Source organism: Centropristis striata, chromosome 4 (assembly GCF_030273125.1).
Source record: "Centropristis striata isolate RG_2023a ecotype Rhode Island chromosome 4, C.striata_1.0, whole genome shotgun sequence".
In the NCBI taxonomy this organism is placed as follows: Eukaryota; Metazoa; Chordata; class Actinopteri; order Perciformes; family Serranidae; genus Centropristis; species Centropristis striata.
Genome location: NC_081520.1, coordinates 7,697,780 through 7,722,217, shown reverse-complemented (window position 1 = coordinate 7,722,217; position 24,438 = coordinate 7,697,780). Strand labels below are relative to the sequence as shown.

At 39.8% G+C, this 24,438-nt stretch overlaps 1 long non-coding RNA gene across 1 annotated transcript; it reads left to right on the top strand.

Moving 5' to 3' along the window:
- Positions 1-873: 873 nt before the first annotated feature.
- LOC131970212 (uncharacterized) lies at positions 874-9,880 on the top strand. Its single transcript, XR_009394162.1, has 3 exons — positions 874-938; positions 6,585-6,738; positions 8,763-9,880. It is a non-coding gene; the product is annotated as an uncharacterized LOC131970212 (long non-coding RNA).
- The last annotated feature ends 14,558 nt before the right edge of the window (positions 9,881-24,438 follow it).

Sequence of the window (24,438 nt, the reverse complement as noted above, 5' to 3'; positions counted from 1 at the left end):
GACGGGAGAGAGTTCACATACAGCTGCGATGTGTTGTTGGACTATAAACTCACTTTTTTCTGCACTAAAACCTGAAGAGAGCCTGTAGTGCAGACCCGCTGACACACACACACACACACACACACACACACACACTTGTAAATGCAGCATGTAAACAACGCAAGTTGTTGTTATTTCCATGTGTAGAAGATGCCTTGATAGTCTGTCAGTGGGGATAATCTCTGCCTGATTTAGAATAAGCCAGAGAGAAGAAAAAAGCGCGCGCACAGAGGCAGATTAATCCACGAATAGAAGGAAATCAAAATATAGGCTTAAAAATATCTCAACTCCCCTCCAGGCAAACACACTATTAAATGCAAAAATGGTTTTAACCTTACCACTGTAATCCCTTACGAGCAATAGATTATATTCTCACTTATTTTCATTGGGATGCAGGCAGAAGTTGTAAATTGGAATTTGTGTCGCAGCGTCTGAGCTCAAGTTGAAGTAAACAAAACTTGTTCTTGTTGTCCTGCTGAAAGCTCCGGCTGCAGGCCTGCAGAGGACCTGTGAGCACAGTGAGGACTGTGGCTCAAATGAATCAGAATACCCAAATGCATGTGAAATGTGTCTTTTACTGGTGTCCATTAAGAGGACATTTATCCTATGCTCGTGTTATAACTGATGCATTTGTGTAATGTTGGACAGCACAGGCCGCGCGCGGGTGTGCACAGTGCTGTAAAGCGGCCCGGGAGATTTGGGCTTTATGAAGTGCAGACAAGTGAACTGGTACACTGTGAGATAATTAATCTGAGATAATGAATGAGGCTGTGAGGATGCATGCAATCATTAATTCTAATCATGACACGTTTATTTGTCTCCCTTCTGTCCTGCAGGCTCAGCTAAGAGACACAATGTCCCCACAACAACGGCCGAACGAAGGAGAGGGAACCGAGCAGGTGATGAGCCGAGCCCAAACATGACACAGAGATGCTAACAGATAGGGGGAGGGGGCAGTGCGGCCGGGCAGGCTGCCGGGGGGACACACCGTGACTCCGGTTATACAGAAAGAAATATCACCCAACTGGAGCTTTGATCAACTGAGTGTACCGGGAGGAGGAGGAGGAGGAGAAGGAGGAGGAGGAGGAGGAGAAGGAGGAGGAGGAGGGTGGGTACCGGTCCGCTGCTCTGCTGTTTGCACTCTCTGCAGGATTTTTTTTTTTTTTTTTTTTTTTTTTTACAAAGGAATATGGCAAACAGGCGCTGATTTTCATATTTAACAATAATACGCATTGATTATTGTGTTTTATTAATGCTTTTGTTTTAGGAATAAGCAGGCCCATTTCTGTTAAAATAATCTGTATAATTTTTAATTTCTGTTCCGAGAAAAATCCAAATGAAGAAAAGGAAATAAATACTCGAAGGTGCAAGTGTGGCAAAATGCATGGAATAAATTAAATTGAATAAAAAAACCTCGTGAGAAATAAGAGAGAATTGATTTGGTTTTGTTTTTCGCCAAATGAAAGTAAAGTTACATTTGTCAGTTTAATTACAAACAAAGATGATTGTATTCAATGAAAAAAATTTAAAGCAAAAATTTAATTTTGACCATAACGAAAAGCAGCATCAGAATCAATCTGTGGTATTTAAAGTGGTATTTTTTTTTAGATCATCATCATATTAATGAACTGTGTGAGTTTGTAGGGTGGATGGGGTGGGGGCCTCATATACGCACATCTCGGAGCGCGGTGCGCACAGTCCCACGATGGACAGCCCTCCCCCCGTCTGTAGATCAGCAGCCAAACATATGCCGATGTGAACTCATCGTGGATTATTGAGCCAACACCAACTCTACGCAAACATTTTCCAGACTTCCCAACTCCGTCCGGCCTGTGCTGAGAGAAATCCAATGGGATTTATAGATCATCTCCCTACAGCTGTCTCTTCTCAGCCAGTCAACCCCCCGCTCCACACACACACACACACACACACACACACACACACTAGCCAATATTGGGCGGTTGTTGGGCCGACCTCTAGAGTCTTCCACCTACAGCCTCCACTGTCTGTCCAGGAGATCACGCCCCTAACAGTAACCCTGCACGAGACTCTGAGGTCACCCAGAAACAAGACCACCACAGACCCGCAAGCAGCTCCACAGCACCCCATACTCCTCTAGGGGGCGAATTCAATCCGTGTAAAGAGAGGGCTTAGTCAATGATACTCTTATTACTATTATATTATTATGAACTTATTCCAAGTTACTGTTAGCGTTACGTCACAATCGATCTCAACGTAAATCCCACACGCACATGCTGTTTAGAATTATAGTCTCTCTCTGTGTGTGTGTGTGTGTGTGTGTGTGTGTGTGTGTGAGAGGGAGAGAGAGAGAGAGAGAGAGGGAGAGAGAGAGAGAGAGAGAGAGATGTATTAGGCATATATATATATATATATATATATATATATAATATGTGGGTGTGTGTGTGTGTGTGTGTGTGTGGGTGTGTGTGTATATATGTATATATGTGTGTGTACAAATATATGCCTAATACATGTCATATATATGTGATGTATTAGGCCTATATATATGTGTATGTGTATGTATATACAATATATATATATATAGGCCTAATACATCACATATATAATTTAATGTAGTGTAGTCCCGTCGTATTCCGTGTTTAAATCTATAGGTCCATGTATGTATGAATCATTAGATAATTGCCTGTTTTTATGCTATTCATCTGGAACCCATACAAATAATATCTGTACACATGCGGGATATGTCTGGGGAGTCTAATATTAACAGATTAAATGACAAAAACGCCATCGTAGGCTATTTCATATTTCCATCATACCACTGGGTGACTGAGTCAGGTGTGAGAGTAAAAAGTGAAGCTGCTCCAAACAGTCCGTGAGCAGTGAACAAGCAGCTCCAGCTCAGATGAATGCTCGTGCATCCGGGGTGAAAGGGCTACGATCACTAATGATTATAATATAATGTGTAGCTGTGAGATATTATCAATGCTCTGGGGACAGGCTGCACGGCTGCAGCGGCAGATAGCTGCAGCGAGCATTCACCGGCCCGGGACTGCTGCTCACACACTCTATTATAGCCATTTTCTTTTTCTTTCTTTTTTTGTTTTCTACTAATTTATTTGTCATTGACATGATAGGATGGGGGTTTTTATGTATTTATCACAACGATAAGGCCCTTGAATGTAATTTTCACCTTCAAATGGTAAACGCTTAATATAACCACTAAGAGATCTAATGAGTCTGACCTGGAAGCTTCAGTGTGGAAAACCTTAATGAGCTTCTATTTGATCCCAGAACACCAAGGTGTTGAAGGTTGTGGTCAGAGTAGCACCGCCAAAATCATAACAGAAATATTTAAATAGTAAAATATAATAAAAGGAATCACATAAATTAGAACTGTAGTGTGAATCTAAATGTGATTTAATTTCGCTCAATTTCGAAATTCTGCTTTTTTGCTCTTCCACTTCCTCTCCATTTTCTGCCGTTTCTGTGCGGTGCTGCAGGGCTGATGGCCTCACATGATTTATGCTCTTCGGTGAATGAATTTATTCACATTCTAAGATAAGAAATAATGGTAGAAAAAACAAAGAATCGAATCTGAAATGTGACAGATTTTAAAAGCTAAAGCTAAAAATATTTCATTTAGTATTCTAGTATTCTACAATCTCTAATATCATTAGAAACAAACCTCATGTAAATGCTGCTGTAGGCCTGTACAATAAGGACACAACAGCAGAACAAGGGAGCTCTTTTCTACATGAAAATGTACAAACTGTGCAGCACGTGCCCACACCTGGAGATGTTCTCACGTTACATCGAAAAAAAAAGCAAAAAGAATCTGATAATTCTTCAATGTGAACGCACACAACTTTTCCAAAGCCGATTAGGCTGGAAATCCCTGCATAATTATCGATATTCACTGATCAATAACAAACAACATGTGAGTAAAAACGCTGTAAGAAGGGAGGTGAGGAGGAGAAGGAGGAGGAGGAGGAGGAGAGGAGGAAGAAGTGGAGTGAGTGATGTTGCTGTGCTGGACGCAGCGCGGCCAATCCCGCGCAATCCATCTTCATTGGAGCTTCGTGTGCGCAAAAAGCAAAGGCGCGCATAAGGTAAAGCCCGCATCAAAGCCGCGGCTTTATTTTTATATCCAATAGATCAGCAGGCAGACAAAGCTTTATTTGCGCCAGGAGAGAGATATTTTACCTCCGCCTTACGCTTTTATGTTGGAGATGTGTCAGCCGGGGGAAATGGATGGCTAATGCATAGGCAAAGCGCTGCTCGTCTCGGCCTGCGCCTCACAAGGGGGCTGCGGGGAAGAGCGGCGGGGATTTAGGGCCCCTGGGGGCCCAACACCGGGGACTGCACACTGGGGGTATAGAAAGATCCGGACTCCACTCATACAGGGAATCACAACACGGTTAAACACAAAAGCACAGTTAAGTCAAACCAGTATTTGCTTTTGCTTAATAATCCAGGTCTGGTCCCAGTATTTATGAGTCAACACACACACACACACACACACACACACACACACACACACACACACACACACACAAAGTAAATGTAATCCAGTAACAGTTTTAGCATGGATTGTTGTGAATATACACCACATATACACAGTAAAAAACACACTCACCTCGGTTTGATCAGTGCTTTGCTGAATTGGCCTTCTGTTGATAATCCAGGGCCGGCCCCAGTCTTTATGGGGCCCTGAGAAGGGCTGACCCCCAAATTCACTTAGACAAATTTGAGAAATGCAACAAAAAAAAAAAAAAAAAAAATAGAACAGACAAAAAGAAAAAAAGGAATTCATTATTTTAAGAAACATATATATAAATATATATATACACATATATTTTAAAAAACAGAGCATACTGGTAATTTGCTCGGCAACAAAAATTTCAATTAAGAAGCCAAGTAGCATCATTAGCATCATTGCAGACCAGCATGAGAAAATAAAAAAACTGACATGGTGGGATTCCATTAATTATCCACTTATTTAAATGAATATTTGAGCAATTATAAAGGTCTAATGTCATGTCCTGTTGTTAAATGAATGTGGAGGCTTGGCAGTTCCTTCCATGGGTTCAACACTCTGTAGGTGTTATGGGGACGTGTTGTGGCCCCTGGTGCTCTAAAGGTTTTTTTTTTTTTTTTAAGCTTGAGGGCTTTTCCTTTCTCTGCCAACTTTTACATTGCATTTATTAATGCAAATAGTCAAATTGAAAAGCCTAACAAAATGTAAGCAGCATCATACAAACAAATGTGTTGGAATTAGCCTTGAAATCTTCACATTATCTGAATCTACTTCAGACCCTCCAACACATCCCCATACACAACTATTAGCTAGTTGTTAAAATCTTATGCACTGCTCGCTCCCTGATATGAATGCAGATTTGTCGCCACATGCTGCAAAGAGTTAACGAGATTTACAATGCTGCTCAAAACACAGCGCTTCCCTGTCATATTTCCCCCTCATGCTAAATAGAAATCTTAAGAAGTAATTGGAATTTACTGCATACCTGAATAACTGCATATAAATAAGCACACATTTCATCGGGGGGTTCACTGACACTGTTTGGTCGCATAAAAACTGCTGCATACATTATAATACACAGCAAATAATCTTATTCTGCTGGAGCCTTTGCTACATGCCTGGGATTCCGTCCAAATTATCGAGGATTCAAACAAGCGTTTTCAATTTATTAAACCTATATGGGCAACATTTCATTTTAATGGGACAATTTATTTCTGGGAAGGGATTATCAGGGGTTGGTTGAAAGCACGGCAGTGTGTAAATCTGACAGTGTTCATCTCATTTACAGGCAGGCAGCCCTCCTCTGCTCTGGCCTGTCTGAGTGGACGGCGGAGGGAGAGTCAGGTGCCTCACAAGGCCTCGACCCTCTTTCCTCGTCCTGTGACTGAAAAGCAAAACTAGCTCATTGACTTTGGCCATGTCTCCCAGACAAATTCCTCAATTCTCAACACCTTTATGAGCCTGCATGCGCTTACTGAATTTGGTGGAGGAGGACACAAATCCTCCGGATGGGATTGGCAGTCATGCCCCCGGTCTCTCGGCCTGACACGCTCGGGATGTAAAGTGGTCGTCGACAGCGCGACCCCCCGGTCGAGAGGGCTCAGCGGATTTGGAGATAATGACATTGCCGCCTCTATTAAGATTCACATTAACCATTTCACCACACGACCCCATTTCCCTTTGTCCTAGCTCCTGTGTCAAAAGCCTGGCAGTCTTACCCGCCTGTGGTAATATTCAAAGCTGGCCAAACAACCTGCCTGCACACAACCTCTATTCCTGGGAAGGACAAAAGAGAGCCTGTCTATATGCAAAGAATACAGAGGGAATATAGCCCACTTGTTGAAAGCAAACCCCCTTAACATTCATGGAACAAACTATTTGGCTGCAAATAGATCCCTTATGCCTGTATGTGACATTTTCCATATTGGAACACACACTTGCTCATTTCTTTTTTACTGACTGAAAGACAACTACTCTCTCTCTCTCTTTCTCTGTCACACACACACCAACCCCTGCTGGCTCCCAGAGCTGTGACTGTGGGAGGGAGGCCAAATTGTTTGTCTCTCCCCATGTCAAGGCTCTGCAGCGGGGACGAGGCCATGAGAACAACTGCTCCCTGTCTGGTTTCTGGCTGATGGCTCCATCAGGGTAGAGCAACAGGGAGCCTGACACTGGAACAGGTTGGATGTATATGTGTGTGAGTGGTGTATGTTTCAGAAGAGGTGGGCTGATCTTTTCTGGAGACAAGACTGATGCTGTGTACAAACAAGGAGAGCAGTTACAGAGTTACCGTTACTAGAAAAGTGGTTGTTGGAAAGCAAATCACTGAATCGTGAGCACCAGAGATGGAAGCAAAAAAAAATAAAACACTACAGGAAAAAGGGCTATCGGCATAAAAGATGGTGACAAACTGCAAAACAAAGACCTCAAGTACAAACTTTCTATAAAACACGTGCCTCCAGTAAATATCACGAGGACTTAATACCTGAATCCTGTCTCCTGTGATCAATATCACACTGTTTTAACTTTACCAAGGAATATGCATGTGAAATGACCTGACAAAGCTTGTTATCCTGCTCAGAGGGTCATTTTAGAAGGCAGTGACTTAGTATTTAGATAGTTTTAGTGGAAAATGGTGATTTTTGTTCAATGTTTTAATGCATCCCATTTTGCATTTGCACAAGCCAGCTTACAAGTTGAACCAAGACATTTTTACCTTAATTCAATTCAGTTCAGTTAAATTTTCCTTCAATCACAAATCGCCTCATTACAGTCTGTACAGCGTCACATTGGATGAGGGAAAAACTTCTTAAAAAAATGTTTAAAACCCTCTAACGTGGGGAAGAATGGAAGAAACCTGACACAGAGAAACAGAGAGAGACGTGTCCTCCCAGGATGGACAGACATATGATAGATGTGGTTTGCACAGAACAGATCAACATAATAAAATGACAATAAATAGAATGTGAGAGGGAGGGGGAGGGAGAAGAGAGGGAGAAAGAGATGCAAAGCAACAACAATAGTAGCACTATGAAAATGTTACTAATAATAATATTAATCAACAGTGAATATATTATGGAAACAACAGTAGTATCAGTAAAAAATAGTAGTAATATGAATAGAAATTAGGGCCGGGACTTTAACGCGTTAATTAAGATTAATTAATTACACAAAAATTAACATGTTAAAAAAATTGACGCATTTTAATCACACTTATTTTTGCACTGCGGAACTTTTCTCACTGGATGAGTGTCAGGCGGACCGATTATACTGGAGCACCAACTAGCGTTCATGAGTTCAGACAACAACAAACCACAGTGAACATGAAGGAAGAAGCTGATGAGACGCTTTGGTTGGCCCCGTGGATGATGGGACATTTAGTTACAAAGCGTCGATTAGAGCATGGTTGTGTTGCTATGCAACAAGGAATTCACATATCACATCAGCACATCGCGCCTCAAGTATCACCTCAATGCTAAACATATAGCAGCTAGCGGCTAGTGTGGTAGCTAGCGTGGATTGTGTTTTACTTAAAAAACCAAAGTATTATAGTTTACAGAAGGTCTACCTACCTATAGACTACCTGAATTTCTGAAATGTACTATATTTCTAAATATGCTATTGCGACACTTAATGGCAAAAATTGCACTGGTCTGTTGGACTTGAACAAAAATAAACAATATTTTTGTTGCTTAAGCTTATGTATTCAGTCATTATTCAATGGTATACTAAAAATCCATGTGAAAAAATTACTTCTCACTGTTCTCAGGTCAAATATTTATATGCGATTAAAATGCGATTAATTTCGATTAATTAATTACAAAGCCTATAATTAATTAGAATATTTTTTAATTGAGTCCCGGCCCCAATAGAAATATAATGAATAATGATAATAGTTGTAGTGGTGGTTAAGCAGGACCATGGCACATGACGTCACATACGTACCAATGCTTTGTCACAGCCTTCAGTGTTTGATACTGACCCGCAAGGCAACCTTGGCATCTTTAGCATTTGTATGAAAGGCTTTCCATTAACTCCAACATGAACCCATCCACAGCAATACTGGATGTTTAGAGCAAGTGATGCAAAAGTATGTTGTGGGTGGGTGGGAGAGGAGGTGGAGGGGTCAGACCAGTGTTCCTGCCCTGTGTCGTTCTTATTTTATTACATCAAATTGTAATGATTTTTTTTGTTTTCTGTACAGGCAAGATGGCACCAAACCTGGCAACCTCACTGTGATGAAAAGACTCCAGGAAGCTGAACAGTCGCTGCACCCAGCTGCTAGCTTCAGCCTTAAACATTTTCAACATTTTATCTGTTGTGTATAGATTTAAAAAAAAAAGAGGGGTGTCAAGATTTTAATTCTAAATTCAAGATCATTTAAAAAACAGCTTTCAATTTCACTTATCAAATTCAAAAGAATTGGTGATTCAGACCACATACCTACTTTTTAATAAAGAATTTGAAAACGCAAATGACAGTTGTCTGGGCATAAAATGTTCTGATGACCTTTATGTATCAAAAGAAAAAAAAATGTTTCCTTTGAACACTGAAGGAATTGTGAGCTTGAAATGAAAAGGCTAATGGACATCCCAATTAACAAACAAGACAACGTTCATTAGTGAGCTTTGGAGCTTTTTTCTCCTTCTTTATGCTAAGCTAGGCTAATGAGTGCAGTCATGATTAAAATCTATCTTCTCTCAAGCAAATGAGGGCTATCCCATATTTGGTACTCTTTCTTCAACCATGCTTTAGTTGTTAGGTGAAACTATTGTAGAAAAAACAGTTTTTGCCGATTGTTCAGTATGAATGTTTCACTCATTCACTACTCCTTACTCACAGGGCTATAAAGTGAGTTCATCAGCAAAATGAACACTTTCCAGACTCTACTAGGCTCAATTTCTCGCTGCTGGTAATTATAACATTGCTGTTGCACAATTAAAACGTACCACACCAATGTCAGCTGGTGGATCATACATAATAAATACTGAAAATATTTTGTGATGAATACATAATGAGCATATTTTCCCAAATTAAGGAATGCAAAATACTTTGTAGCCTGTAGATTGTTTTTGTTGTGATGTGTTGCTCTGCTCAAATTAAACATGCTATTTTCTCACCACAACCCAGATTCGTCTAAGATCTCTGTAGAAATTCCAACAAGTGGTGAACAGCGAGTTATACGGCAGGATATTCAATGCCAACAGAATGAATTCAGGGATCCTCAGACCAGGAAGTATTTACAGTCATGGTACAAACATTAAACACATAAACATAACAACTATGGTGAATTTCTAATGGAAACAAGAAAAAAAGCATAAACATCACAAAAACTCAACACATCACTGAAAGTTTAAACATTTCATAATTCTCACTATACATTCGGACAGCACTACAAAATGGCACAAAATGCACAATGGTTTAGAAATAGTGCACTATATAGTGAGTAGTGAGTGACAGCAGACAAAGCCTTTGTCTTCAGATACATTCAGATACACTCAATGAATGAATGAAAATAATGTTTTCTGCATTGTTCCTTTAAAAATACAGGCAGAAGTACTTTTCTTACTCAATGTATCTTGTGCTAATGCAAATTCATTGTATATGAAGAGTCGTTTTAGGGAAGAAGCTTGTCTGCAATATACAATAAATTAAATAAAAAGTTTAAGGTTGACCAGGCTGACCTCAGGTCTCTGCATGTGAAGCACTGTGATCCTTTAACCAGGACTTACTGTACATAGGTGGCAAGGCTGATCAGCAGTAAAACTGTCTGCACTTTTTTCTCTACCTATGTGGGGAGAGTGGTGCCACCCAACTAGGCGATGTGCTACCCTGGGCATAGCCTACCATGCCAAAATTGCCACGAAGTGCAGTGGTGGTTGCCACTGACCTTTTAAACTGCAACAAATGAGACAACAACTGTATGTGCCAGAAGCGACAGATGCAAGCAGGGGAGGGAGAGCCTGATTAACATAAACTTACACAGCAATAAAAACATGCCACAATCTCACCAGGAAAAGAAATGCATGGCAGAATGTCAGCAGTCAGATGGGGATACCAGGTTTGTGAATAGGCACATCGTTTACTAAGCTAACTAGAGGCAATGCTAAAGTTAGCTAACTAGAGCCAATGCCAAAGTTAGCTTAGCTGTTTTGATGATATACAAGAGCTGTGATTTGTCTCTGCTGCTTTCTATCCTAACTCACAGTACAAATGTGTTATCATCTGGTGGCAGGATTACTGGTGTTATTGCTCTACATTTCTACAGTGCATTGCATTAAGTGCATTTATTGGATATGTAGTCATATTTCCATCCCTACCAAAGTATTTAGCTGAACACTCTCTCCATTCATATCATTGGCTGATTCTTCTCTTGTGGTAATGTGGACAAGGTAGTTTTGCTGCTGCATGGAGAACCCTCCTCCTCTCCTGACTCGCTATGCCTGCAGATTAAAGGTGAGGAGGTCGCAACCTTCCTGGGGGATGTTTTACGATGACACGGCCGGGAAGGTCTGATTTGTCTCCACTGGAGCGTGCTGCTGGCGTCTTCACACCCAGCCAGAGAGAAAGAAAAAGATAGAGATAGGGGGAGAGAGAGAGAGCACACAGAGGATGGTTGGGGTGGGGGGTTTGTTGGAGGTTGGGCAACGCAAGGTGGAGGAGGGTGTGCTGTAAATTAGCCGGCATGGCAGACTGATGGTCAGCAACAACAGCGCCTACCTTGACCTCCGCTTAGGACATCCAGCTGAGCCACGAGGGAGGTGGAGGAAGACCGCTACAAACCATTGGATCTCACATGTGACCATATAGACCAGGGATGGGCAACTTAAATGCTGGAGGGGGCCACAATTTTTCATGGACACTACCACAGGGCCACATATAGGACCGTGTACTTAACCAGATATGATGAAACTGCAATTTTAGATATGTTTACAGTGCAGTAACGTCACATATTTCATGCTCAAATGCATTTATAACAGTATAAATAGGAATACAAACGGTTTGAAGCAAATAAAAAATTACCACTTCTTTTTTTTTCAGTGCAAGAACAGCAGACCAACATTAATTGCAAGAAGTAATTTTGTGCATTTTTACACTGCACTTTTAAGATTTCATGCCCAAATATATGTAGTTGTACTGAGGGCCACATCAAGTGAGGGTGCGGGCCGTATCCGGCCCCTGGGCCTCCAGTTGCCCATCCCTGATATAGGCTCACCTTTATCTTTGTGTGGTAAACACACACAGATTCTGATCAGCCCATTCATTTAAGTTACAGTTGTATTTACTTTTTTAGCCTTTGGGTTTTTGACATTTAATACTTAATATTGGAGATATAAAAATATAACATCATTCTCATTTTAACTTTTTTTTTTTTTTTTACAGCAGTTGCCATTGTTAGACTATCAAGTCTTAAATGCCCTGAAAACTTCAATCTTGTCAGTTCAATGTTTAAATGATTCTTCAAAAAGTGTGATGTGGTCAAATTTAAATAATTTATTTAGAATGTAATAAAAAGAGCTTATATCACCAATAGGTAACAAAACGAACAAGAAAAAGGAGAGCCACCAGATGGCAGAAGAGTTGTTGAAAACAACAGGTTGAGTTTTTCAGAGTTTACGAGAAGCACCTGAATGTACCATGAAGTCCCTGTTAGGGGACCACAGGCTTACCCATTCCTTGTTTACGCAAACAAACTCACAAGGAAGACAAAATGTTTCACATTCATGTCCTTGGAGAAGCAGAAGGATTTTCCACTTCTGTGTTTTCTATGTCAACAGCAGTTCTAAGCGACTATCACTCATAGCTGGCCTTTCAATAACTACTCTTATGCTGCAACCCAAACTATTCTAGCGCTATTATGACTGAATATGGTAATGTTAGCACCCATAACATATACACTTCCCTGTTGCTGCAGCAACATGCCAGTTACGGATATGTTGGATGGGTTGGATACCATTTTTCCGTTTTTTACCAGTTACAGTTTAAATGACTAGAAGCTGTAAACTCATCACTCATTGTTGGCCTCAGAACTCTAGAGCCCACTGAAGTTCCCGACTTCTTGTGTGTACATTTTGTTTGGGAATATCAACAGTGAAGAATGTCAGCAAGCGACTTCAAGTTTCATTTGCAGTGACATGGTGACATATGGAACAACCTTATGTCATCACACTTTGATTTAATTGTTTTTGTTTTGTTTGTTCAGAATTCTAATAGGTGAATGGATATATGTAACATTGTTTTTGTCAGTAAATAATAATAGAAAAAATAATACAATAAAAAAAACTTCTTTAAACAATATGAAAAAGTTAATTTTAAAATTAAGCAGTGTGAATTAAGCAAGCCTGTTTTATGGAATTGTGACAATATCCTAACATCAATGACAAACTACAATCCAAAATGCCCTTTCAAGATACAGTACATCTTTGGCATTTTTGTACTGCAATATGCACCAATACCAATACATCTGTGAGAAAGTTCAATCAGTGATCATTTCATTGATTTCAGCCTGGTCAGGTTGTAGTTTTCAACCCTAATAAAGTATATCTCCACACTATCTATTACTATTAAATGGACATACAAATCTCTTTGTAGGTAGACATGATCCAATAGTTTGTGTGAAAAAAACATGCAGCGCCCCCCACCTTCCACAAAAACTCACCATATATAGTAAATTGGTCTTTATTAAACAAATCAATCTCACGCTTGGCAGCTCATCGATCTGCTATTTCTTTTTTGCTTATTTGCAATCATGGAGCTCATTAATGGAGAAAATTATCTGAGTCACCCGGAGGCACTTCAGCTTGGGAGGAGAGAGTTAAACAAGCGACAGGGACACACCACAAAGAGCAAGAGAAACTTCATTTGCATGGAGTTTGTTGGAATGCACTCCCCTAAGGGGTGTAGGTGTAAGCACCCTGCAACACACAACCCCAACACACTCTAATAAATCATGTAATCCCTGATACTGGAAGACAAACATGGGAGCAGATCTAATCAGGACTTGGCAGAATCCTTTTATCTGGGCCCATCTCTGCCTGGTCACACACAGTACACAGTCCCACGCTTCTCTTATGGCAGACACTGAAATGGTTGATAGCCACTGATGGATAGGCACTGGTGATAGGAGCTGGGTGGGGTTCTAAGCCTAATACTGAAGTTTTAAGGATAATAATAATAATAATAATAATAATAATAATAATACATTTTATTTATAGAGCGCTTTACATGGACTCAAAGACCCTTTAATGTTAAAACTATGGCCGGGACTTTAACGCGTTAATTAAGATTAATTAATTACACAAAAATTAACGCGTTAAAAAAATTGACCTATTTTAATCGCACTTATTTTTGCACCGCAGAACGTTTCTCAAAAGTTTCAGGCGGACCGATTATACTGGAGCACCAACTAGCATTCATGAGTTCAGACAACAACAAACCACAGTGAAAATGAACCAAGAAGCTGATGAGAGCGCTTTGGTTGGTCCCATGGATGGGAAATTTTGTTACAAAAAACGAATGGATGGAAGCGTTGATAAAAGCATGGTTGGGTTGCTATGCAACAAGGAATTTGCATATCACCATAGCACATCGAGCCTCAAGTATCACCTCAATGCAAAACATATAGCAGCTAGCGGCTAGTGTGGTAGCTAGTGTGGATTGTGTTTTACTTAAAAAACCAAAGTATTATAGTTTACAGAAGGTCTACCTACCTATAGGCTACCTGAATTTCTGAAATGTACTATATTTCTAAATATACTATTGCTACACTTAATGGCAAAAATTGCACTGGTCTGTTGGACTTGAACAAAAATAAACAATATTTTTGTTGCTTAAGCTTATGTATTCAGTCATTATTCAATGGTATACTAAAAATCCATGTGAAAAAAATTTCTTCTCACTGTTCTCAGGTCAAATATTTATATGTGATTAAAATGCGATTAATTTCGATTAATTAATTACAAAGCCTCTAATTAATCAGATTAATTTTTTTTAATCGAGTCCCAGCCCTAGTTAAAACACAGTGAAAATGCAGTTACAAATAAAAACAAACAATTAAAATCAACAGCATTGGTCATACATTAAAAGCAGTTCTGAAAAGGTGAGTTTTGACAAGTTTTTGAAGGTGGGTGGATGTGAGCAGTCTCTGATGTTTTTGGGAGAAAGTTCCAGAGGGAGGGATGGCTATTGAGAAAGCTTCAGGTTTGGTACTTGGTCCAGATGGGACGGGATAAGAGATTAGCTTCAGAGGAACGGAGGCTGCGGGAAGGGATGTGGAGATGGAAGAGATCAGTGAGGTAGGAGGGGGTCTGGTGATGGAGGGCTTTGTGGGTGAGGAGGAGGATTTTGAAGTGGATGCGTTATGGAACAGGTAACCAGTGGAGGACAGGGGTTTATGTGGTCATGGGAGGGGGTGCGGCGAGTTTGGAGGGTATGCCGTACAGGATGCTGTTGCAGTAGTCCAGTCTGAAGGTGATAAAGGCGTGGATCAGTGTTTCTGCGGCAGGGAAGGAGAGTGAGGAACGGAGACGGGCAATGTTTTTCAGTTGAAAAAAGGCAGTTCTGGTGATTTGGGTTCTGTGGTGCTCAAAGGAGAGGTTGCTGTCAAAAATGACTCCAAGGTAGCGGATGTTGGGGGACAGGGACAGATTGGAATTGTCAATGGTGATGCTGAAGCTGTCACTGGTTTCGGTGCAGGATTTTGGACCGATGAGTATTATGTCTGATTTGTCACAGTTTAGTTGTAAGATTTAATGTCAGTGAGGCAGTAGGTCAGAGTGGAGTGGATAGCATTGGAAATGTTTTTGGTGGAGAGGAAGAGTTGGATGTCGTCAGCGTAGCAGTGAAAGAAGAGGTCATGGCGATGTATAATGTTGCAGAGTGGGAAAATGTAGACAATAAAGAGTAGGGGACCAAGCACTGAACCCTGGGGGACGCCATGGGGGAGAGGAGCTATGGAGGAGGTGCAGTTGTTGATATGGATGAATTGCTGCCCACACACACATAAACACATGAGTTTTTGACAAAATGACACATTTGAGCGTTACACTGCTCCCGGTAGAGAGCGTAAGTCAAGTTAAAAACGTAAGTCACGTAAAAAAGTAAGTTACGTAAAAAGTAATTTACTTTTCTTTTCAAAAAGGATACGACCCCCGTTCTCCTATGTGAACGTCCGCCATTTGTTTGCATTTCAAAATACCCATGTATGTGGGCACAAGGTCACAGCCTTACACTTTGTACGGCCACCATCATTACTGACCACCTTCCAAGAGATGTCATTACCATGGAAAAAGGTTTTTTTGGGCAACATCAAAGACCACATCCATGTGTATGTACAGTAAAACTCATTCAACATTAACTTCATGTATTGGTCTAATGTGCTGCCTCATTTCAGTGTTTTCACGATGCACATGCAGATACAATGTACACAGAGACACACAGGAAGACAGACAGCTGCATAAAATAAACACTGATGTTAGATTGGACAGCCTGTTGTGTGTAGATCTACACCTGTGTCACTTTGGGAAATCAGAGCACTGATATCACCTTTATGATTCCAGGGCTGATTTGAAATGAATTCAGTTGAACTGGGCCGTCAGTAAATATTCACTGTGTCAGTTACAGGTAGACGACTGCTGCCCACCATGAATCAAACACACAGCCAATCCACAGGGGAGCCATCATTGGGAATATATAGCAGCTCCTGGGTTACTTTGTATTGTAATAGATGCATTGTGCTGCTAAAGAATATCCAGGGCTGTATTCAAGCAGCATGAACAAAAAGGGAAGCAGAAGAAAGAGTCTGGTGCAGATTCAGGGGAAAGTAGCGTAATTAGAATGAGATGGGATTTTGGGGGGTGTGGGGGTTCAGTTGCTCTAGATGTGAAATCTAATTTCTATATAATGTCATTTAAATCCTGTGATCCAGGAATTGTATTTGAACTTGGATTATCGGAATCATCAGCCTGTGAATGCCTAAGATCCCAGCCACTGTTTGTGTGTGTGTGTGTGTGTGTGTGTGTGCAAATGTGTGTGTATGGAGGAGGGGTGGGGGGATTTAGTGTTCCTCAAGTTCACAAGTTGCAAGCTTTTTTGGGATGATTATAGTGGTGCAAAGAAAAGATGAAATCCATTTAAAGTCGAATCAAAAGGCGAAGCAGGAGGGAATAAAGGAAGGTTTTGAACATAGAAAGCATAGAAAGACAAAAAAAAAGGAACTCATTTCAGCAGAGAACTTTTATCTTTTGCTTGCAATCAACAACAAGTTTGGAAGCTGCAATGACTTGAAAATGTTTTTATTTTTATTTTGTTTGCCCGGTATGTCATGCCATAATACACCTACAAATGTGTAGGTGTGTATTAATAAATATCAGCGTCAATCCCATACTGTGTCCAACCCAGTATCATGTCAAAAATGCAAGAGACACGATGGTCCACTGTGGAAAGCAGATTCGTTTTATGATAACGGTGAAAAGAAGCGTCAAATGCCTACTATTTCTTATCTCCTACTCTTTTCTGTTGTCCTGCATCCACATCACATGGCTGAGACAAACAACATGGCAGACACTCGTTTCATTTTCGTTGATTTCATGTCTTGCAGGAAAATAGTTGCAATGGTTTCGATTTTTGTTATGGTCAAGGTTTAAATTGGGCTCTGGCACATACACTAATCTGATATTAATCGCAAACGTATTTAAATCAAATATAATTTCCATCAGCTCTACACAGGGCAACCTCCCTCTTGTTCCCACAGGGTGACAAATAGTCAGTATGTTTACATGACACTTGAAAAAAACAATTATTGCCTTAATCCGACAATAACTGGACAACTGAAGTGCATGTAAACGTGTTAGTCTGACTAATGTCGGAGTTCTCCAAATCCGATTAAGACATCCAGAAAATGCGATTGGAATTCGACTTTCGCTGGCATGTATGACAAGACAACACATGCTCCACCCCCCTACCATCCGCGCTGGCGTATGACCCCGGAACAAAAACATCCAAAAAAGCCTGTCGCATTAGCGGGTCAGTAACGACGGCACAAAGTGTCGAAGTGAAGACAGGCTACTGTTGTAGCTCTCAGACAGCATCCGGTGTTCTTACGTGACGTAATAGGTCAACTGGAAAGGTGGCCGTATTAACCCGCTGAAATTACGCACATCTCCACCCAGTGTTGAGGAGGAGGACACGTTCCTGTCAGTTATTCGATTTTCTCAGTTGCACGTAAACCGGGACAAGGACAGAGGTCCGATTAGATGCCGAAATCAAATTTTAAGCATAGCTCGAATAAACTGTGCATGTAAACACACTGACTGGTTCAGTTTGTTCCTGTTCCCTTTACAGCAGCCATATTGTTGAAGTTCATTTCAGATGATATAGAAACAGAGGTGGAGATGAGAGCACATAAAAATCCAGGCTGTATTGTCAATAACTCCCAAAGTTACGACAACCAAATAAATAGCGCAAGTACAGGAAAGGTAAATTAACGAAGCAAACATGCATAAGTGTCAGTGTCCTTACTTCACAGTGCAACAGTTAGACCCAGTTGTGCTGCTGGGGAGTAATGTTACGTTCTATTTGACTGTGTGTGACTATCTGTTGAACGATGGACAGCCCACTGGTATCACAGGCTAATTACAAGACAAAGGGAGCGTGTTTATTGGTCGTGCTGTCTGTGTAGCTGGCAGCTAATGACACTGAAAAAAGTATACACAGATTTTGACAGGTGCATTGTTTCTGTTATTTTAATTTGGGCAAATTTTCTTTCTTTCCGCCATTTTATTGCTGCGGTCAAGCTACCTCAACTTGCCTGTTTGACGTGAATAAGTGCCACATGCACATTAAGACACAGAGAAGGAAAATCGACGCATTTTAATCGCACTTATTTTTGCACCGCGGAACGTTTCTCTCTGGATGAGTTTCAGGCGGACCGATTATACTGGAGCACCAACTAGCGTTCATGAGTTCAGACAACTACAAACCACAGTGAACATGAAGGAAGAAGCTGATGAGACGCTTTGGTTGGCCCCGTGGATGATGGGACATTTTGTTACAAAATACGAACGGATGGAAGCGTCGATAAGAGCATGGTTGTGTTGCTATGCAACAAGGAATTTGCATATCACCGCAGCACATCGAGCCTCAAGTATCACCTCAATGCAAAACATATAGCAGCAGTGGCTAGTGTGGTAGCTAGCGTGGATTGTGTTTTACTTAAAAAACCAAAGTATTATAGTTTACAGAAGGTCTACCTACCTATAGGCTACCTGAATTTCTGAAATGTACTATATTTCTAAATATGCTATTGCTACACTTAATGGCAAAAATTGCACTGGTCTGTTGGACTTGAACAAAAATAAACAATATTTTTGTTGCTTAAGCTTATGTATTCAGTTATTATTCAATGGTATACTAAAAATCCATGTGAAAAATTTACTTTACTTAAAAATGACTTCTCATTGTTCTCAGGTCAAATATTTATATGCGATTAAAATGCGATTAATTTCAATTCATTAATTATAAAGCCTCTAATTAATTAGATACATTTTTTTAATCGAGTTCCGGCCCTAAAAATAATGTTAACATGCGAGATACCTGCAAACAGAGATAACATTAAATGTTTATCTACAGGAGAACGAGTACTTAAAAGCTATGCAGAATACCTGTAAGCCTCAATGCCTTCTAATCCATTTTATCTTTGGCTGACCGCCAAAGGTCAGCCCTACACATGAGTCTGTATGTGACTGACTGACCGAAAAAAATGCTTCTAATAATGCGTCCACTGGGGATTGGCTGTAAGGTTTATTATATCATTAAGCATATTAATACATGTTTGCACTACTGGGACAAAAGCACACAAACTGCTAATATGCAAAATATTCACATCATAGGCACTATGAATTATTCATGTAACACACTGCCCACAAAACCTCATTGACCAAACGCAGTGAGACGTATACTAGGTTTTGACCTAGCCTTGTTAATTGTCATCTGGCGTCTGAATTTTGTGTTTTCTTGAAAGACAATTCTGCTACAGGTTAATGCATACAAACTTACCACAATGGAGGGAATTAAGTGTTTGATGTTAATAATATGTGGGGAAAGGGCAGACATTTTCCAAAATACATGGCAGGTGAAGAGCTGAAACCAGACAGGAGAGGAACAAATGCCTTCAGTGCTGTTCTCTGTTCTTCATGAAATGAAGAAATACTATCTAGTTCTAATAAAACTGAAGCCATTGCAGCATCTAATTTAACCTCTTCAGGAGTTGCCATTTTTGTTTTGAAAGAACAGTCACCTCTCTGTGTTGGCTTAAACATATAGCTGCTCACAGGATGCTAAAATGCTTAAATTTAAATTCAATTCAAACAACTTTATTAATCCCACAAGGGGCAATTCATTTTGAGCAGCAGGTTTTCGTAGTTCATACGGCCCACAACAAATAATCAATACATAAATAGTCGACACATCAGACAACATAGAACTTAGAATGGACACATTATAAAAGCCTGTGATAGCCTACTGCATAGAGATTATTTATAAACCACATTGCTTTAAGAATTGAGGAAATAAGGAAAAATAAAAAAAATAAGAATAAAAAAACCCTATAAAGAATTTAAAAGTCTTCGTGCAAGCGGGACGAATGATTTGGAGAAGCGATTTGTTTTACACCTAGGAAGGGCATAACGGCGCCCTGAAGGTAACAAAGAGAATTCACCAGCAAGGGCATGGCTCTGGGAGGCTAAAATGCACTCTGCTTTATGGAGGATTTGCTGGTTGCAAAAGGAACTTAAGTCTCTTAGTTTTACTCTGGTAATCTTAGAGCAGGACTTCACAATACTAGTTATTAGGCATTACTCGGTGGCTGACAAGATGGTTTTGCAATCTCATGATCCAGCGGCTCAGGGGTGATCTGGTGATACTATGAGATTCCAGCTGCCATGCAAGGTAAAAGGACTAGCAGGTAAAGAATGAACTTTCACAGTCAATATTATTATATTGATGAATGTCCGATTTTCAGTAAGACTTCCATTTTGCATGATTACATCAAACACATTAACAAGCATGCAACACATGTCTCACAGGGAGACTGTCCATAGTCCTTTCTGTGCCATGTAAGAGCCTCAGTCCCAGTGCGCTGACTGGACAATAAAACAGAGGAAGCTCTCAGTGGAGCCTACAGGTGTGCTGCATTGTCTTTCCTCTGTGACAGCCCTGAAAGGAGAACATGCTACTCACTGTGGCGAGGCTGATTGTAGTGGCGTTATCGACCAGCTCCCTGGTGTAATTCCCAGATACGGAGCGGCGAAGACAAACGCAGGTAAAAACACTCGAAATCTTTTATCTCCACCGAGCAGCCGACGGCAGGGTGAGAGTTCTCCTTTCCCTCAAGCCAAAACACAGAATACTGGCAGGGATGCAACTGTTATGTGCTTCTTCTTACTAGTCCAAATGCATGCTTTAAACTCAGTCAGTTGTTGTGGACGCATATCTGGAGAGAAGATATCACGTCAGTTGTAAGACCAGCTTTAATGGAGATCCAAGTCAAAATATAGACCAGAACAAATCAAGATCACAACAGACACAAGCGCTGCAGATTAAAGACTTCTGGGTGCTCAGAGATTTACCTCTAGCTTCAGTTCTTTTCAACATCAAGCTAATAATGCACAAAGATTACATGCAGAGGATTCTACATCTAAGTATGAAATCATATTTATAAAAATGTGATCTATCTTTGCACTGAAAAAATGAAAACGATACAATTATAAATTTAGAGGTCTTAGATTAAACTTTGACCTATTACACATAAGCCAATGGTTGTAAACAGGAAGTCATTGTGTAGTCCACAATGCACCTGGCCCAATAACACCATGTCAGAGGAAAAAGAAGGACATGATGTGGCTACTGCTCTCGAACACAACTTGAGAAAAGAAAAGCTCAGGTCTTAGATTGTGATAAAAATCAGACATATTCAGAAAGTTTAGGATTGACATAATAAGTTCTCAGTATGGTGAAATGTTCTGAAGTACTATTGATCAGTACTATTGATAGCCCACTGCCTGCTGTCATTGTCTGGCCCACGTGACGTTACCCAGAAATTAGAACTCAATACAACCACAGTGCTTTTATTTTGAAGGCGATTTACATATGCCTGCATGCATACGCACATGCACAGAGTTAGCTTGTTGTTTCCTTACTTACATTGAAAGCTCTTTGCATAAAGTTAATAAATTGTTGGTTTGTAACGCCCGCGAATGTAATAATGCCCACAAATGTAATAAACCACAAATGTAATAAAAATCTGCAGCTTTTAACCCTCTGGGCCCACTTTAATTTACTACCTTTTCGAGCCATTTGGGCTGAAAATGTCCACCTCCAAAAAAATGCTATAAAAACTTGACAGATTAATATTTTTGTTCTACTTTTTTCCGCATAAACCTCATAAACAACTTCTGACCTGCTCAAAACTATTAAACATTCAACGATTTTGAGGATTTTAACCCTTTAAATGCCAGTTTGATTGCATGATGTCACTGATGTTTTATATGAAAAAAACACAAAAATGTAGTTATTTTTCATAGAATACATTTGGCTACATTTTGGCTGGGGCATTGGTTTTTATCACAGCCTTGGATATGTCAAAGATTAATGCAATAATACCACAAACGTAATACATTTCCACAAACGAAATAGCCGCTGCCCACTACAAACGTAACATGCGATTTCCCACAAATGTAATAACTATTACGTTTGCGCGGTTGTGTTCGTTGACGTTTCTACTTATTAATTATGAAGATGTGAAAGTTAAGAATTGGCGGTTAGCAACTGTTATTACTTGCGTTATTACATTTGTGGGAAGTTATTACAATATTGAAAGTTGAAGATTCCCACTTCCCCACAAACGTAATAGTAATTTAAAAAAAATTAATTGTTTTGGTTGTTTGAATGCATGTTGTGTTTAAAATGAAAGGGAAAAGTGAAATAATGTTTGGATTCTTTACTATTTTTACTGCTATATTTGACTTACTCCACATTAACATACTTATCATAACATGTATTCTTACCAGTAGCAGCATAAAACCATATAATTTAATGCATTTTATGAAGCGATGAAATTAAGTTCAGAGCATTGGCCCTCTGCAACCTTTACAGTATCTCATGTGGCCCCTTGGGAAAAATAAATTGCAGACCCCTGCTTTATTTCCTTCACTGTTACAGTCCTTTAAAAACAGGAGCAGAATGTACTGTTTATACATTGAGTGTACCTTCAGTCACTAGTGTAGCATAGAAGTGCTGGTAAATGACTGATGTGATGTATTCTGCTAATTATAAGCTCCACAGGTTTTTACTGTCATAAAAATGTGCATCTTCTTCCGACCTCTATAGCTATTGAGGATCAGTATAACACATGACCCAGGAAAAAAGTTTTAACCAGGGCAAGCTGGAGATGTAGAAAACCAACCTGAAAATAAAGAACTGGATGCTCTGCTATGATTGGTCAGTCTTAGTGAAGGTCTATTTAAGGCACACTGACATGCTTTTGTTTTGGAAAGTTCTGGATAAACTTGTAAGTGGATTATTAGTGGCCAGGGGATTGTAGGGACACAAAATACATTGACAGTGATTTTTTTAAAAATTGTCTTCACATTTGCGTTGTATGCACATACCTATATTCAAACAAGTACATGAAGGAAGTAATAATAATAATTTAATCATTTAATAACAAACTTTATTTATAGAGCACTTTTCAAAGCATACAAGACAGAAACAAGCACAAACAAAAGTTAAATGTTAAACATGTTAAAATTAGGCGACGTGGTAAAATTAATAAAAGGCTTTTTTAAATAGGTATATTTTAAGAAGAGATTTAAAAGATGTCACTGATTTTGTAAGTCGAAGATCATCAGGCAGGGAATTCCAAAGTTTTGGGGCTCTGACCGAAAAATCCTGGTCACCTTTGGTGGCATATGGCAGCAACAGCTGGCATATATAGGGGGTGCTGAGCCATAAAGTGCTTTAAAAATAATCAGTAAAATCTTAAAATCAATTCTAAAAGGGACTGGTAACCAGTGAAGAGAGGCTAAAACAGGGCTAATATGTTCAGATCTCTTGGTGTTGGTTAAAAGTCTAGCAGTTGCATTCTGCACAAGCTGAAGATGAGATATGATACATGAGCACTTAATGCTGTCTTAAAAAGATGTTTTCTTTTTACTTCTTGAAGACAGTTGTATGAACTTTAAGAAGGGGATGAACAGAATCAGACACCATTTGTCTGACTTTTTGTTCCACCTGCATATTGTAAATACATTCCAGTTGTTTTTGCTCTTTCCTAGTACATTAACTGGCCATTTTTATAATTCTGAACAGTCTATTTTTGTCCATTGCCCTCAGGTGACTGTACTATGTACACAAGAACTCTGTGTTTGCTGTAAAACGTCATGTGAGTGAACTACGAATTTCCTTCATTTAAATTCCTCTGCTGGTCTGATCATTAATCCAAACATGTGGGAAATAATGACAGGCGTTGCAGTGTCTTCACACCACTTAGTTAGCACACTAATATGATGATTAACTGTGTCCTCTGTCTGCATAAGATCAACTTGCACCATATCACCAGCACATGTATCCAATAGGCAAGTTGAACTCTTAGTTTCCATTTCATGAGTGTATATGGAAACCAAAACAGGTGGGAGCTAAGGTTATAATAGTTTTGGATTTTTCATTAGTTTTAGTTTTTATTTCGTTGTCAATTTTTGTTTTGAAATTCAGTTAGTTTTAATTAGTTTCTAGAGTGAGTTTGCTAGTTTTAATTAGTTTTTATTTTTGGAAATACTTGGTTTTAGTGTTAGTTTTGTTGTAATGGGGTATTTGTTGGGTGCCAG